The 5,135-nt window shown below is 40.1% G+C and overlaps 1 pseudogene; it reads right to left on the bottom strand.

Moving 5' to 3' along the window:
• Positions 1-465: 465 nt before the first annotated feature.
• On the bottom strand, positions 466-2,706 carry LOC143859329 (flotillin-like protein 4 pseudogene; annotated as a pseudogene).
• Between the last annotated feature and the right edge of the window lie 2,429 nt (positions 2,707-5,135).

Here is a 5,135-nt window from a genome sequence, read left to right on the forward strand (position 1 = left end):
TTATGTTAAGTTGGGAAGCCTAAGTCTAGTTAGATTAGAGGTGGAGTTGTCAGCCTCATTTTATTCTTATCCACTCACTGGCTATTACATTCCCTAAAAAACTATTTTTGATTCTCTTATTGAGTGTTTATGGCTTCCAAGAATCTGTCAACAACTTTTAATTTCTAGCTGTTTTTTTTTTTTTTCTTTCTAAAATAACTTCCACTCAGTGCATTCGTAATTCCACCGGTATACATCCAGCCAACTAAATACAGAAACTCTTAAAAACCCAACTAAAATAGCAACCAAGTAGAATCAAAATCTAGGGAACATGCTACAAAAAATGTAGAAAAGATGCAGACTAAATTTCTACTCTTTTGTTCTTCTATATCAAGATAAGAAAGAAACTATCTGACTAAACATTTAACTCCCACGAAATCAATAAAAAAATGAAAATAAATAAATAAATAGCTGATGAATCATTAATCATTTTGATGAATCTTCTAGCCTGCCCATCCATGCCGGCGGCAGCATTCCCGTCTGCTCGTGCACGGTCTTAAATAATGGCGGTAACATCTTATACACGCCCGCCACTTCATTCATACCACCACCTGCAACCTCACCGCCATTGCCATTAGTCCAAACACTAATCTTTGGTTGTAATCCTTGTATGGCCCCAGCATTGATCTTAGCCATCTCTTGAAACAATCCCCCATTGATCATCAAGTAATCCCTCAAGTTCGCATAATTTCCATCTAAGGCCTTGAGCAATGTGTTAACATAGACACCCTGTGCCTGCGCGAGTGCCAATACTCCCTCTGCCTCCTTTTGCTTTGCATAGAGCTCCCCTAAAGCCGTTTGCTGACGAGCGAAGAGGACTGCCTCTGCTGCCACTCGGCGGGCTTCGGCCTCCTTCTCCCTCTGATAGAGCTCTGCCTCTGCAGCCTTTTGCTTCTTGTAGAGCTTCCAATTTGCCTCTTGCACCTGTTTTTTTATAAACAAAATTCAAAGATGAAGGGGGTATTTGTATACAAGGTAAGAAGGGCGCTATGTGCAAATAAAGTTTTGTAAAGCTAATAATTTTTACAAGGCCCTTCCAAAAACCCAGCTGCAAGGGCACCCTTCCGTTTAGCACTCTATTTGCAAATAGAACATTGAGGTCTGTTTGGAGGCCATTACTATACTTATACATCTATACTATACTTACAGTTTACTTTTTACATAGCAAATAAAAAGGCTAGTGATATTTGCACTGCAATTTATGTTTCAATAATTGTACAATCTCAACTTGTCTTTTCATTTTTAATTAGCTTTTACGAGCATATTGGGAACTATAAGAGCTTTTGATCGCTGATTAAATAACAAAATACAAGCTGAGTTTGTGCAATTATCACAACATGGTAGTACCAATATAAATAGAATAAAAAATATCCATAGAGAACTGAAGAGACAAGGTAACAGGCGTGGTTGACTAGAAAGGGGTGGAAACATAATTTCCCTGGCCAGGCCCTGTTTGGATTGCAGGAAAGTTTGTAAAGGAAATTTTTTTTACTTGCAATCCAAACAGAGCTACAAATTTTATTCTTAAAAAAAGGCCTAGGTGGGTTGGGAAGTAACAAAATCGAATGATAAATTAACAAAATCATACTTACCTTGGTCTCGTACTCAACGCTAGCCTGACTAAGAAACTCAGCCTTGAGCTTCTCTGTCCGAGTTAAAGCATTCCTACTCTCCACCTCCCTCTGCAACTCAGCCTCTCTAATCGCCACCGCCTTCACGGCCTCAACCTCCGCCATCTGTGCCTGTTGGGCCCACAAAGCCTTCTTCGTCGCCAACTCAGCATTCGCCTTTGCCACATCAGCCCCCCTTTGGTTCTCAAAAATCTCTACCTCAGATGTCACCTTAATCTCCTCTTTCTTCCCTTCCCCTTGCCTATTCGTAGAGAAAATCTTTGTCTCCGCATCAATCTTCGCCGCATTCTGCGTGGTCTGCCCCTCCCTTAGCTTAGACCCAATCTCCCCTTTCATCCTAGCCTCGGCCACATCCACCTTGGCCTGGTTCGCAGCTTCCATCTGGGTCTTTTGCCCCAAGTACGAAAAGTACTCATGGCCTTGAACATCCACAAGTTGCTTAACATTCGCGTTATAAATCAACAACCCAAATTGGTTCAATTCGAGCTGGACTTTCTCAAAAACTTCTTGTTTGAATTCTTTGGTACCTGTTAGAATATGTGAGATCTTCATCAGCATGCATTAGGTAAGAAGATTTGATAATTTTATTGTAATCAAACTTATATCAATTTTTTAATCTACATCTGTTTGAGAGGGCATGTTAGAATATGTGAGAGCTAACGTTACCTTTGAAAATTTGTTCCATGGTCATGGACGCGGCGAGGACACGGGTCTCGCCTTCAATTACGCCTTGAACGAGCTCGGCGACATGCTTGGAGAGCTTGTTATGGGAGGACATGAGCTTCGCGTATTTGAGAAGGCTTTCATGGTCCTCGACCCGCGGGCCAATGGTGAAGACGGCGGGGAGGAGGAAAGGGAGCTTCTCCGCACTCATGGCTTGTACTTCGAAGGTATAATTTTCTGGGGAGATGTCGATGACAGTATACGCTTGGCCGGGAAGGATCCATGCTTTCTTGGCTAGCTTGATATCCTTAATATTGAAACCAGTGATGACTAGGTACTCACTAGCCTTGGCTACTTTGTACCACCACACCATGGTTGGAAGATGAGGGAGAGACTAGAAGAAGAAGAAGAAGAAGAAGAAGAATAAAAGGTGATGTGAAGATGTGAAGGACAAGAAAAAGGGAACAAGAAGGTGGTTTCTCAGATGGAGAGTGAAGAACGTCTAGGCAGAGGAAGCACAAGCTGTTATGTTTTTTTTGTTTGATACACGACCCATATTTATAGAATAAAACCCATATTCTCCCACGTTTCCTCTTTCTATTTAAACTCCACCTCTAATCTAACTAGAATCAGGCTTCCCAACTTAACATAACTCTTACCATGTTTCCTAATGCAAGGAGGACTAAGAAATCAAAAGGAAAATAAGAAACCACCCTACATTAGTAAGATACTAAAACAAGATAGAGATAGACAAATCAAGGAAGAGTCCATATTCCTTACAAATTAACTCAAAGAAACCTCAAAGACAATGTTGTGTAAAGGAGGGAAGAAGGGGTTTTTTTTACTGTTTTTTGCAAATTTAGAGAGATTTGGAGGAACCAATTCCCTTGCAAATTAACTCAGAGACCATGTTCGACTAGAATTCCTCAAAAACCGACTTGCACAAAACTCACTAATTTATTCCGAAAACCAAACTTACTAATTGGCAAAAATCTCTTTACTTTTAAGGGAAAGGTGTGCGTACTCGGTCGAGTAGATAAGCTTATCTACTCGGTCGGGTTTAAAACAGTGGAGGCCCACATTTTTGGGGTGATCCAAACCATTCATTTGAAAGGCCCTTACCTAGATAGGGTGTCCACAAAAAATCAGCCCCATAGGATCGTCCTAACCCATGCAACAGTGGAGGGGAAAATGGGGAAAAATGGACAAACACAGCTTGTCCACAAATCTGCCCATTTTTCCCTCCACTGTTGGATGGGTTAGGATGATCCTATGGGGCTGATTTTTTGTGGACACCCTATCTAGGTAAGGGCCTTTCAAATGAATGGTTTGGATCACCCCAAAAATGTGGGCCCCCACTATTTTTAACCCGACCGAGTAGATAAGCTTATCTACTCGACCGAGTACGCACACTTTTCCCTACTTTTAAATAAGTTCCTAAAAATCATCTCTCTTTCCGGGTCATATATGAGATTTTGTATCATATAGCCTAAATCTTACTTTGAGCAAAAAAGGATATTCATGTGGGATTCGGTACAATCTCTACAAAATCTTTGAAAAGAAGATAGGGAAGCTGATATTAATTAAGGTTTAGAAATGCGGATTTATCTACAATGAGTCTAGAGAAAAAAGTCTCTGTACTTTCCCCATGGCATGGGGAGAGTCTATGGGCATATTTCTCAGCCATGAAAAATTATTCCATGGAATATTCATGGCCCCATCTATATGAGGGGCTGGGAAAGAAGGAGTGGGTGGAGTAGAGATAGTGAAAATAAAATACCTATTTAGAATTGCATGCTTTTTAGTTTTCCTGGTTTTTAGATCCTTTCATGCTCCCCTCCCACCCTCTCATGTCTCCCCATCTCTCACAGCTGACCCCACAAATATTCCATGGAATATTTATCCTATGTAGCCAACACATGGCCTACATATATAAAAGTAAGGTGTATAACTTTATGTGAGGGAGTCAATGATATGACTTTTAATCAAAGTAGAGTATTCTTGTAGATAAAACTCAATGATTTCTTGCCCAACATCATTAATAAGGTCATGGTTCTAATGACGAAGAACAATAATAGCAATATTATCAAGTTTTCATGGATTGCCCATCTAATGGACGGTTTGGATCATCCTATGGTGTAGACCGTACAATATTTTTAGAAAAATACTAGACTATACAGTCTTACACCATATAAAAACTCAGAAAATACTATGGATTTATTTCAATTCCACCTCAATTTTTTTAAAAAAGAGAAGTTTTGATATGGTATTTTTTCCAAAAATACGCATCTGTATTTTTCTCAAAAAAAAAGGAGTTTTTATATGGTGGGAGTTCGTATAGTCCAATATTTTTCAAAAGTATTGTACGGATCAGACCATAGGATGATCCAAACCGTCCATTTGATGGACCACGACGTAAATCGTTGTGCCCCAAAAATCATTTCCGTCGGATGATCCCAACTGTCCGATCTATAGAGTTTTCAACAATATAAAACAATTGGGATCATCCAGTGGAAACTCTATAGATCGGACGGTTGGGATCATCCAATGGAAAACATTTTTTGGCCATCAAATGGATGGATTGGATCGTTCTATGGGGGTGGGCCGTACATTAATTTCAGAAAAAATATTAGACGACTATATGGGTGTATCTACAGATCGAAGGGCTAGGATCATCCTATGGAAATAATTTTTTCCCCACAACCTATTCACATTGTGGCACATCAAATGGACGGTCTGGATCATCCTATGGTGTCGGCCGTACAGTAATTTTAGAATAAAATAGCCTACTGGCCTTCAACC

This window comes from Tasmannia lanceolata, unplaced genomic scaffold (assembly GCF_043159265.1).
Source record: "Tasmannia lanceolata isolate RefF3 unplaced genomic scaffold, GAP_Taslan_0.1 ptg000029l, whole genome shotgun sequence".
NCBI lineage: Eukaryota > Viridiplantae > Streptophyta > Magnoliopsida > Canellales > Winteraceae > Tasmannia > Tasmannia lanceolata.